At 45.7% G+C, this 12,701-nt stretch overlaps 1 protein-coding gene across 8 annotated transcripts in view; it reads left to right on the top strand.

Moving 5' to 3' along the window:
- The window catches only part of nfixb (nuclear factor I/Xb), a 159,192-nt gene that overhangs the window by 37,000 nt on the left and 109,491 nt on the right, over positions 1 to 12,701 (top strand). The window contains exon 1 of one of the 8 annotated variants that reach the window (XM_030089905.1): positions 11,780 to 11,926. The exons of 6 other annotated variants lie outside the window; for them this stretch is intronic. The gene's annotated coding sequence lies outside the window, so the exon portion shown is untranslated. Of the gene's footprint in view, positions 1 to 11,779; positions 11,927 to 12,265; positions 12,362 to 12,701 lie in introns of those variants that run through there. One more of the 8 variants, XM_030089901.1, reaches the window with a different exon arrangement.

The following is a 12,701-nucleotide window of genomic DNA, read 5'->3' as shown; positions in this document are numbered from 1 at the left end:
AGTTTGATTGTGTGCTAGATTGCCCCTTTATTTGTCTGATTGCAAAGCGTTCAACGCTGCATCAGTAGTGGGCTTTACTTTCCTGGAGCCTTCATTCAGGAGGGAGTCTTTCTGCCTTGGCCCGCTCCGAGGCTGTCGCCTCGCATATGTCTCCCAGTCTAGATTGCGCGCGATCGGCGCGTCGGGCGCCTCGGTGAAAGTTTTTCGCCGAGGCCCCGCCCGCTAAGGTTAGCGACACTGTTGGTTTTTTCAGCCCGGCGCCATATTCAGACGCAATTTCAAAGATAAATACAGACCGGAAGACGCTTCCGCGGAGCGGCCGCCAGCGACTTTGTGTCTGTCTGCGTTTGTGTGCGCCTCTTACCTTCTGTTTCTCCGAGCCACAACACTGCTGTTTCCATCCTGCCGGCTGTGGCTCCGGCTATGTGATGCTTGCAAGTTGTGAAAGGGACAATTATTTCGCGCGGACGTGTTATTTCTGTCTGTGAGCAGCGTCGTTCCAGGAGCCTCAGCGCCGGCCGCGCTCGCTACCAGTGTGATGCTGTGACCATAAACCTCAGCGCGGGGATCTGTGGACACTGATGAACAGCGGTTATGGAAAGAAGAGGGCGTAATTAAAGATTCTGATCATGACGTTTTAATAAAACGGGTGAAATCGGCTTGCAGAAACCGCTCCATCATTCCCTCTGCCGCCATGGCCACCCCAGCGAAGCGCCGCTGAATTGAATTAAGGTGGAACCGCACAGATCATTACACACGGATGCTGCGCTGCCAGGCATTGTTCACACAGCGCAGCAGAAAGCTTTTCCCCGTTAGGCTGGACTCCGCACCGGTCATGCACGAAACATTATATTTCCCCATATCAGAGGAACAGAGCCGGTCAGGAACCCGACCTCGGTCCGGTCGTCAAAGATCGGAAACACAGATTTGAAGAATTAATACTTCCTAGAAATTACTGAAATACTTCATATTGAATTGTGAATATTTACTTCTGATGCACGAATCATAAAGCAACATCAGGATGAAGTGTCCTGGAAGAGGCTCCGAATCTGATTGGCTGCTGGGATTTGAGACGTTCACACTGGAAATCCCACCTAATAACACAACACCTGGTTTACTAATGGAATCTCTGTTTCTAATGTCCAAATACATTTTAAAACGAAAGTAACCATTGACAACAGTGTTTGGGATCCATATAAATAGGGAGCTTGTCATTAAACCACTCAGATTCGTCATATTTTATAGTTTATGGAGTTTCAAGAATTTCTCTGTTTTCAGATGTTTTGCTTTTATGCTTTTCTTACTGTTTTTTTTTCAAAGAATACTAAAACAAAGAAGTCCCCAATAATTTGACCTGTGATAGATATTTAATACATTACTTTTAAATGTGGCTTTATCAGAACAAGTGAGAATAGTGAGTTGGGTAAAATTGGGATAAATCACCAATAAAACATCTCAGATTTATCCTTTCTGTCAGTATTTAACTCCCAGATCTTCAGCGACGCATACTTTAAAATAACATACCGGTGAGGTGGTGTGAAATGAAAAACAAAAGCCATAATCATCAATATGTGAATTATTGATGTGTTCCTAACATTCTGTGATCTGAATGATAAAGTTTTGTGGCTTTTCCAGGTCAGTGCTTATATAGAAATATATATGAGGAAATTTGGCTCTAATATAAATATAATAATTTAGTGCTGAGTAATTATAACAAAAATTACTGTATTTCCCTGTAAATGTTGAATTACAAATCACTGCTGTATCTCCTCCCATATCACACGGTGACATATCTGTGTTTATCTTTGCTGCCCGTATTTCAGCAAACAGGCCTAAAAAGACACACAAAGTACAATGAAATTGTGTCTGTCCTTTTTTCCCCCCTCAAAATAACAAGATCCACCCCTGCAATTAGAATATTTCAGACTGTTTTCTCTGCAAACATGCAGTATTTTGCTTTTTAAATTGGCAACGGCTACATGTAATTTCCATTCTGAATACATTCGGCTGAATGGAGAACAGCAGGAGTCTCTGCATGATAAACATCGTGCAAAATAAATACGACTGACATTATCTTTAATTTAAAGTTTGTACTAGATCAGTGTTTTTTCTCACTTTGTAAGACTTTTTTAAAGGAGTTTTCCATGGTTGGTTGTGAATCGGTTGTGATGCTCAAAAGGTGGATCTCTGCAAAAGGAAGCACTCGCTTCATTTATGGCCCTGAAACGTCGGCACGCTTCTCACATTTCCAGACACACATGCCTCCAGCTTATGGCTCCGATTTGCTGACGGCGAGCCATCAAGCTTGTGTAAGACTTTTAATTGTGCTTGGAGTCTTTGTGGAAATCAGGCTGAATTTATTTGAACTGCAGCGGAGCGGCAAGCCTCACGTCGGACGTGTTTTTTTAGCTGTGCCGGTCACTTTCTGCAGACGCAGGCTTGTGTAAATGAAGAAGCTGGAGTGATTGAATCAAGAATCACAGCAACAAAGGGAAAATGGAAACTTTTCTTAATGATGGTTTAAAAATGCATCTTTATATTTTTTAAACTATCACAACAACTAAAAACTGAATTTTTTCAACTCATTGATTGTTATTATTCTGAGTGAGTTAGGGAGAAAACGCTACTTCAGTTTCTGGAACTTAATATATGAAACTGATATTTTATCTCATTACGATAGAAGTTTTTCTGAGCAGTTCAGAAAGAATGATGAGCCTCTTTTTTTTACGGTGCTAAGTAAAAGATTGTGTTTTCGGAGGTGATTGGACATAATAAATCAGTTTTGCTTTGCTTCCAGGTGGATTCTTTACAATTTTTCCCTTTTTTGGCTCCTGAAATGTCGACAGTGATTCAGTGATGTGTGTCAAATATGAATCTTTACCTTTTCAAAATAGAAATGGACACATGGGAAAAGACGATCCTGTGTCTGACAGACGATCCGTCAGCAGCCAGAGGCTTCGCGATGCACTTTTGCTCCTCCGTGAAGCCGATCTTCACACACCTGGCGAGAGGAGACAAAGCCGCGTCGCTCACAGATCACTCTCTGAACCGCGGCGTTGGTTTTCAGTGAATCAAGAGAATGTTTCCGATCTTTAAGTGTGAGAACGCTGCTGGCTGTTTGCGGTCCGAGAGGGGGGTTGTGGGGGAGTTTTACCTTCAAACAGAGGGCAACAAACACCGGCGTTCACGCTCTGTCTCGGGTTTGAGAGCACAAATCGCGTTGTTTCAGCTCACTTTCTTCTCCCCAGCAGTGTGTGAAAAGCCCGGCGCTGGCATTTCACACTCGTCTCTTTGAAAGAAGGAGCAAAGCCCTACAGCTTTGCTAAGCGGCAAGTTAACACATGAACCTGAGGAGCCTTTTCATTTCGGGCCCGTGTTGAAATTCTAATTCCAAATTGCAAAGGGATCTTTTCATGCGAGGGGACGTGGTGTAACATCCTTCTGCTTTGAGCCTGTTGATAAATCAATGAGCTTGTAATTCTGTGTGATGTATGTCGACCAGACCGCGGAGATCAAAGATAACGCGCTATAAGGCCGCCGGCTCCTGGCTGCTTATATACTGTTTAGAATATATGATATCTCACTTCTCGCGTGATGAAATGTCTCATCAAAAATGTAGGCACTCCTCGTCAAACCGCAATAGGGACGCCGGATCAAAGAGAATGAATCTGCTAAATGCATTTCTTTGTTGCAGGCCAGGCGTACCGTGTTTACCGATTACAGAGCTGGTTTTTACCAGGGTAGAAAATTAACACCCGCCACCGGCCAAACGCTGCTAAAAAGCTGGCTGCGGTTTGTAAGTTTGTCTCTACTACCTGCCACTTTGGCAGGATTTTTTATTTGGATCTTGGAGAAATTGTAGGATTTAGCTGGCAGGTATGCTTTTCTCTTTTCTTTTTTCTGTTTTCTTTCTTTCCTTTTTGATTCACCAGTTGAATTCGGTGACGTTTGAATCGTTGAGAGACGAGGCGAGAAACATCAACAACAGGAGAGAAAGAGGAGAAAGGAGCAGCGCGTCTCGGTGCGGTCAGTAGTATCGCTGGCAGCGGCCTGAGCAGCGGCAGCCTGTTGGCCGGCGCGGTGAGAAAACACTCAGTCATGTCTGCCGCGGTGCTGAGTCGGCCTGTCCCGGCACGGCCACGCATCCCAGACACCGAGGGCCGCTCCTTCATTCCTTCAGCGAGCGGCAGGAGGGAAGGAAGTTTTGGGGATGTGTTGCTTCGTCAGCAGATGAGTCGATTATATCGCAGGTGATCAATACGTGGAGCGGCCGGGTTCCTCCCCTCCGCCCGCCTCGCTCACCTGAACTCATCTGCACGTCGGTACATGTATTCATCCTGCCTCTTCAAGCAGGAGCAGATATTCCGTTGTTAATTCTCTAAAGAGAACTTCAAGGAAAGCCTCAAGTCATTTGAGTCACCGTTTTTATTGAAGGAACTTATCTGAAAGGTAAAATATTAAAAATTTAAATAAACTACTAAACCCGTCAGCTTGTTTCATCTTGCAGTACCACTTTGTACCACAAGGTGTTATCGTGAGTCGCTCTTTACATACTTTTCATATACTTCAATATATATAAGTACCTGAAACTTCCATCCAGCCTTTTCTTGAGAAGTTGATGTTCAGGAATGATTACAAACAAGCAACATGAAGCGAATCGATTGGCCCAAGACAAAACTGAAAGCATCTTGCCAAACTTCCGATAACCAGACCAGGCGCTAAACGGTGTAAGTCTGTCCTCGCAGTCCGATGAAAGAGAAAGCAGAAGGCACCAACACTGACGAAAAGAGAGGTAAAACACAACAATGGTTCAAGTGATTGGCCACCACCAAGAAGCAACCTGCCAAACTTCTGATACCCTGTTCAGATGCTAAAGGAACAGGCCTGTTTCTGTAGTCTTACAAAAGAAAACGCAGCAGGTGCTAACACTGATGAACAGAGAGGTGAGCGCAACGCTGGTTAAAGTTCCTGGCAGAGACTCGCCACCCAGCGATCTGCCAAACTTTGATACCCGGACTAAATGCTTAAGTAACTATTCTGCTCTCTCGGTCTGATGAAAGATTAAGCAGCAGGTGCTAACACCAGTGCAAAGCGAGGTCAACGCAAGAAACACAAGCACCAGCTACATTGAAATATCCTCCAACTAGGCTAGACTCTACAAGGAGTAAACTCTATTTCCACCATGGTGAGTGCAGGGGTTCTTCATGTTGTCTTAGTTTGACGACTGGAGTGACGTTTTAAATCTCGTTCTTCTGTCATCTTTTGACCTTGAAAACCTCGGATTAGGATCTGTGGTGGTGAACTCTACAATGTTTCCCTTCATTGAAACAGAGAACTCGGCACTGATGGCTTAATGGCTCCACCTTACTACAAGGGCTTCCCAGCATTGTCTGAGTCTGTTTCTCAGTGTTTCTAGATGGCTCTGAGGCTCGTTTAACAGCAGCAAAGGTGGCTGAAGCTTTAATGGCCTTCAGCTCAGGTCTCAGTGTTTTGTTGTGTCCTTTTAAGAAATGTTTTCTTGTAAATATTTACGACTTGCTTGGTAGTTTGGAACGACGACGGTCCTGTTTTCTTCCACAGGCCAGATGTTTGCCTTGCGAAGCGTAGCTTTCTTTGCCGTTCTCTACATTGTACACCTGACTTTAGGACAACGGGAACCTTCTGAGTTCCTGGTAGAGACATGTCTGGAACAAAAGGTTCCAGGCAACGTTCTGTGCTTGGTGTCCTATTAAAACAGACCTCGATATAGAGAACACCAGACAGACTGAAGATCCATCAAAAGGTCCACAGAAAGCTGACAAGTGTGGACAGAGGAATTTGGAGGATTTTTTTTAGCGTACCGTGTCTTTAGTTTCTCCCACTGCTTCGCTCAGTCACACTCGGTGTTTTATGGCGGTGTTGATCTCCTGGAATCTGAGTGAATCTGCGTTCATGTGGTCGGAGTCGGGACAAAACGCGAGCTCCAAGGGTTCAAAAGGGCTCAGACCGTCCAGCCGAGCCGAGCGGGGAGCGAGCTGCTTTGTTGGGGACTGGAATGTGCCATGCGTGCCTCTTCCTCCACCGCCCCCCCACCCTCCCAGCACCCCCGCCACCCCCCCCCCCCCCCCCCCCACCCCCCACCCCGGGCACGTTTGCACGCAGCCACCGCAAATTGCTTGCAGATTTTTCACACATAGTAACGTGCCGGTTTGTAAACTCAAGGATAAGTGCATCCAATGTGGGACTCTAGTGAGAAGGGGGGGGGTGAAAAAAAAAAAAAAAGAGGTCCAAACTCGACCGTTTCTTTTTCAAATTCAATCCCATGTCCCTCCTCCACCCGCCTGTGCCGTTTTTTAACGACTCACCATCACGGTGCAGCTCGTTTCGGTCTTGAAGCCTCTCTTTGTTTGCATGTTCTCCCTCCACATGCAGGTTTTTTTTTTTCTTCTTTTCTCCAGTTTCTTCCCCCCAAAAGCCAGAGGCCTGCAGGTTAGGTTAATTGGATGGCCCTAATACGGCCGTAGGTGTGAATGTGAGTGTGTGTTCGCCCCGTGACGGACGGCCGACCCGTCCAGGGCTTCCCGCGCTCGCTGCCCACTGTCGGCAGGAAGCGGCTCCGGCGCGGCGTGACCCTCGGTTTGGTGAAACGGGTGAAGAGCGCGGACGTAAGGATTACTGTCCGTGCGATTAAAAAGGCAAATGGCGGTGCAGCAGGTGGTGCGGCTTGTTTTGATTACAGTACAAAACCACAGGGAATCAGTTTGCTTCGTTTTTTTTTTTTTTTTTTCACAAAACCTAGAAGACATGTCAGCAGTTTTGTGTGGTTTGGGAGAATTTACAGTAATGTGAATGTCCTCAACACTAGAAGACTCCAGATGCTCTTTTTTTTTTTAATATTTTTATGTGATAAAAGAAAACAAATGTAGAAAGACGGAGCAGACACTAAAAATGTTCTGTTTTCTTCATCGTGCACCAACATGAACACACACACAATGAAATGAAGCTAAATCCCTGTAGCAAAAATATATAGAAATATGTGAAAAAATATATCTGAAATACTTAATTTTGGGTGACTCAAATTTTCCATTTCATTGATGGATTCTCCCAATACACTAAATAATTATTATGGTGCTGGATGCAGGGTGGTTTCACAAAAAAATGCAGCTTAAAACCTGATGAATAAGGTTTTACCGTCATCAGATACACTTAAATTCAGCGCTATTATATCTAGAAAAGAATAAATATAATCACATATGTTGAAGATGCATTAAAGAACAGGACAATAACATCCTTAAGAACACCAGACTGTGTTGTCAGTTCCACCTGATTCGCCTCACAGGCCTGAGAAGTGAGTGGCTGGCTCGTCCCTCCGCTCGCCCTGGCCGCCAGTCGGAGGGTCGGTCTGTGGGAGGAGGGAGGGGGGTGGTGTCAGGTCCGGGCCGGGGTCAGGGACGCCGAGCCGGCCAGGCAGAGGACGCCGGTCGAGCTCCCACCAAGCACAGGGCCGCCGCTAATGAAGGGCCAGGCGGCCGGGCGGCGCCCTCGGGGGTCACGGGCCAGACCACGGCTTTTAATTGGCCTGGTGAGATGCAGGCGAGGTCAGGTACTGCAGGAGGGGGGCAGGAAGAGGGAACCAGGCCCGGCGCTGGGGCACAAACTGGACTTCTACCACTGCTGCTTCCTGTTAAAAAAAAAAAAAAAAAAAAAAGGAAAAAAAGCGAGGTGATGCCCAAGTGTTTTTCTTTTTTTTATTTTTAAAAAAAGGGTTCAAATTATGCAAATGGTTTTAATTGTGGTGTTAAAGCACAACATTTAAGCCAGGGATTTCTCAACCCCCACCCAAAACATGCCCTTCGTTGTGCCAGTGTGCTGATTATTTGGCTTTGGGATTTGGAGTTTGTGCACTTTTTACCTCCATCTCTTCTTGGAAGTGGGAACAATGCTGGTAATTTTCACTATTAATTGCAGAATTTCCACCTGTTTTGTTTTGGAGAGGACGGATCGGTGGGAGCCGGCGGGCCTCCTGCTAACGGGTGTACGGTTTGGTTTGGAAGCTGGTTTGGAGGATTTTTCTTTATATGCAGGGTTTTAAATTGAAATAGGAAAAAGCAGCAGAAAGTATAAACGTTATGAAAATCTTTTTTTTTTTAATATATATATATACATCTAAGATTTTTTAAATAAAGATTGATATATTATTGAAATTGTGGAACAGCATGGATGTATTGCATTTATCAAATCATCACAATTCAGTATAAATGACCCAAAAAGATCCCATAATTCACTAATTGGATTCCTTTTTGAAATGTGCTCATACAGAACAGTGCAGGATTTAAAAATAAAATAAATACTCATCTTTAATTGCTGTGATGGACTCTGCCATTGTTCATTCAGATGAAGCTGAAAATGTAAAGACGCACCAATGAATCAAACTCAGGGTTTTTTCCCCCTCCTTCCTTTCTCTCCTGTATTTTTCCACACTAAAAGACTCTTTTCTGCCTCCGCTGAAAGAGTTAATCTGAAGTTGGCAGCCAAACTCCTCTCAGTCTCGGTCAGACGTGCGGAGAATTGAGAAATAAAGGGACTTAAAATCATTTCTTTTGTCTCGTCATGGGCGCTCTCTGTTCGACAGAAGGAGGATTTGTATTTTTTCATTTATTTATATATTTTACACGTATAATATCGTTTTCAAATAAAATGAGGTTTGACGGGCAGGAGAAGCATTTTTAGGCTTAAATTGTGATTTTAATTGATTTAATGAAATTGCTGGAGAATCCTTTGAGAGGAAGGTTGATTAAATGTATACTTTTCGGAGGAGGAAGAGGAGGAGGAGGAGGAGGAGAGACTGTGAGAAGCTTCATATGTCTCCGGGTCATCTCGGGCCTCTTGGCGCGTCGCTTCTTCACCGTGTTTCCGGGTCTCCTCTCAAAATTAATCCACGTCGGGGTTTTAGTAACGGTGTAGCACTAATATATCGCTTGCAGTTATGCCAGCCTTTTTCCTTTTATATATATATTTTTTTATTTTTATTTTTTTATTTTCCTGGCAGATGATGCTGTGAGGAAAATGTGACGCTGCGTTTTTTGCGCTTCTTTTTTTTTGTAGTAATTTTTCATGAAAACATTCCTGCATATTTTAAAGGAAAAATTGATGCACCAGTGTTTTTGTTTTTTGTTTATTCCGTTCGACGTTTAAGGAAAAAGTAATGAGTTAAAAAAAATATTAATGCTGGGAAGTTGCGCTGTTCTGAGAAACGGAAAAAAAAAAAGCGGAGGAAAGACGCAGAGTTCCGCCCGCTAATTGATAATAAGCCCGAATTAAAGCTCTGAAGGCCAAGCGCATTTGGCCTATAATTGAATTCCCAGGTAAGGAGATTAACCGGGAGACACCTTCCTTCCTGTCTCGCGCGCTCTGTGGAGACGCGCGCGCGGCGTCCTGAGCGGCACAAAGCAGCAGATCTGCACCCACAGTCTGGATCACCGTCTCTCCTCTCCTCTCCTCTCCTCTCCTCTCCACTCCTCCACAGTTTGGCACTTTTTGCGCGGATCTGCATAACACTTATTTCCCGGAGAAAATAAACACGTGACTCTCTCTCTTTTTTTTTTCTTCCTCCCTCCCAAGCATGGCGAAGGAAAAATGACTTAAACCTCCTTGTAGTCAAATTCCACTGACATTTGAATGGTGGCGTATTTGCATTTTTGGCAGGGTCACCCCAGAGAGGCTTTAACTCCCGCTGAAAAGCAGACACACAGGGAGTCACATTCAAGTGCCAGTTATCTTTCTCCTGCTACACTTAAGTTTCTGCAGGTGCATGATGGGTTGCACCAATATGTTGCACTGACTGACACACACACACTCACACACAGCTCTCCTTTGTTGCGTTATCTAACCACACATCGCGGTGGGGCCTGCGGGACGGAGATGGATGTGGAGGTGTGTGTGATGGGAGAGTTAATGTGTGTTTATGGCTCGGTGATGGAGCTGGAGCGATTCGGAGGTGGTGTGTTTTATCAGCTCCCCATTGTCTGCCCGCTCCGCTGCCTTTTAACTCCCAACCAGGATTTGAATGACCTCGGTTATCACTCAGTCTCGTCTGGGTTTTTTTTTTTTCACGGCGCTGGTGGTCCGGTCGGAGGGGAAATTTGTGATTTCAGATATTTAAAATGCAATAAGGAGAAAAACTGTGAAAAAGAAAATAACCCTGATCTTTGATGTTTTTGTTCTTAACTGGCGATCATTAGTCTCCTGTTTTTAGGAAGATGCGTCTATAATCTTTTAAATTAACTCAATTTTTTTAGGCTTCTGATTGAAAATGGTCTGATTTTCCAGATCTGCTTCCATCTGCTGTATCGTAGTGAGAGCTCGTCTCCAGACTGTCTAATAAGCCTTTTGAATCGTCATGGTTGGAGTCGTCTTCTGGAAGTCGCTGAAATGTTTCTGCAGCTGGGTTTTCACTTTCATTTCATTTGTCATGTCAGTAGTGTTTTTGCATTATTAGTGTTGATCTATTTGTGGCAGAGCTTTTTATTTTTTTTTATCATCCTGGAATAAGAGGCCCCTGTGTTTACTAGTCTTTTGTTATAAATACCTTTTGGATTTACATGGATGCTGAAATTAATACTGAAATCAAATTGATCAATTTCTTTCTATTTTCTGATGCCTCATTAGTTCTGTTTTAGGGTTACACCTGAGATTTGCTTTTATATTAAAGCAGAAAAGCCATTTACCTTCCAGGATTCCTGCCTGCTGTGAGCACAGTTTCCTACAGAAACATGATTTTCCTTTGTATATATCAGCCATGAACAGTGGGAGAGTTCAGTTCAGGCCGATTCTGCTTTGAAGCTCACAATTTCAGTCTCTGACGGGAAAAATTCTCCTGAATGTTTCTGTTTTTGAGTGTGTTATAGGTACATTTCTCCAGTTTTTTCTTCTTAAACGTGTTTTCTGTTGACTTCGTGGTCCACTGGTGCATTCATGTGAATATCTTTTGAATCATTTTTAACAAAATATGAGTCAAATTTTAGTTGCAGCTGTAATTTACAGGTCCCAAATGTGAATATTTTGATAGTAAAGTGAGCATTGTTTGGCTGTGTTCTGTCTGACGGGGTGAAACAGGACTTCTCAAGGTGCCTCTCGAGGTTCAGGAAATGTGTTTTGCCAGTTTTTAACCACGACTGAAGGAGGAACTGTTGGAATATTTGCCCGAACTCGTGAAATAGGGTCTTGAAAGTGAATCTTTTGACGGGAAAGTGATGATTGTCTTGTTGTTTATTGTCATACCGGACTAAACAAAGCGTCTGAGGCTGTGTGAAGCTCTGAGGAGCCGTTCTGAACCGTTCTGTGTCGGTGACATTTTGCAGATCTGGATGAGCCGATCATGTCCGACCCTTCTGGCGTCTGTGGATCTGCAGCCACCAGCCTCTCGCTCTCCCTCTCTCTCCCTCTCTCTCTCTCTCCCTCCCTCTCTCTCTCTCTCGCTCGCTCTGTGCTCCGGCAGCGCTCGGCGCCTTCTGTCTGCAGAGCAGGTGCAGCCCGAGAATGACACGCTTCGCCATGAGGCAACATGGCAGCCTCCGTCCCTCGCTGCCACCGCTCCCGCTCCCGACGCCCGATGCCCGCCTTCCCCTCGGGGAAATCGGGGGGGAAAATTGGGGGATTCACGGCGGCGATGGTTCAGAACTCCCGTCTCCTCTGTACCCTTCCACTAAAGCGCCGTCCCCCTCCTTCATGAGTTCTTGTTGCGATTCCTGTGTTTGTTGCCTCTAAATCATCTCCTGCGTGCGAGGCGGCGGAGAGAGAGAGAGAGAGAGAGAGAGGAGTGCGGCCGCCCCGGGTTTGTTTCTCCCTCTTTGTTTGCGGTGGTGAAAAACCCCGGAGCAGCTGCCGGTCGGTGGGGTCTGGAGGGATTCTGGAGCTGTGTGTCCTCTCTCTGCCATCCTCTGCCAAGGTGGCATTATGCAAGCAAGGGAGCGGGGTGGAAAGAGGAGGGGGGGGGGGGGGGAATGTTGGTGTGTGGGGAAGACGGCGCGGCGGCCATAGTAAAGATGGAGGAAGGCTAAAGGGGGCTTGTGTCGGGGGGGCAGGAGGAGACTCGCTCCGCCTGAACTTTGCCTCCCGTGTCAGAGTGGAACTTGTCGATTTGGCGAATTGCGCGACTGTCGGACGAGGCTGCGCGCTCTCTGACGCCGCCACCTGCCCCCCCCTCCATCTCTCTCTCTCTCTCTCTCTCTCTCTCTCTCTCATTGCCACTACACCCCCCTCCCCTCCTCCTCCTCCTCCTCCTCCTCCTCTCCCCTTCCCTCTCCTCTTTCTCTTTTCCCTCCCTTTTCAGCTCTTGAAGCTAACGCATTGGCTGGGCTACAGGCGTCTCGTTGCCAAATAGGTGGGCCCTGCGCTGGCGCTGGCAGAGGCTCAAGCAATGGTTAGGGAAAGAACGCGGAGAGGACGAGAGACGGCGAGCGAGGAACTGAAAGAGAAAGGGAGAGAGAGAGTTGGAGAGAAAAGGGGGGAAAAAAGAAGCAGCACTCGGCTTTGCCAGCGGTCGTATGCGCTCGTCCAACATTGATTCGGCTCTCTATTTTTTTTTTTTTTTCTCTCTCCCTATTCTGCGCTCTGCTCTCTCTGGCCCCCCCATCTGTGTGTGTTCGAGTGTGTGTGTTCAGTGTGTGTGTCAGTGTGTGTTTGTGTGTCTTGCGCCGGGCCCAGGGATCAGAAGAGACACC

This window comes from Salarias fasciatus, chromosome 4 (genome assembly GCF_902148845.1).
Source record: "Salarias fasciatus chromosome 4, fSalaFa1.1, whole genome shotgun sequence".
NCBI classification, from domain to species: Eukaryota; Metazoa; Chordata; class Actinopteri; order Blenniiformes; family Blenniidae; genus Salarias; species Salarias fasciatus.
Note: the sequence above shows the minus strand (reverse complement) of the source record. Positions and strands in the feature narration are given on the sequence as shown.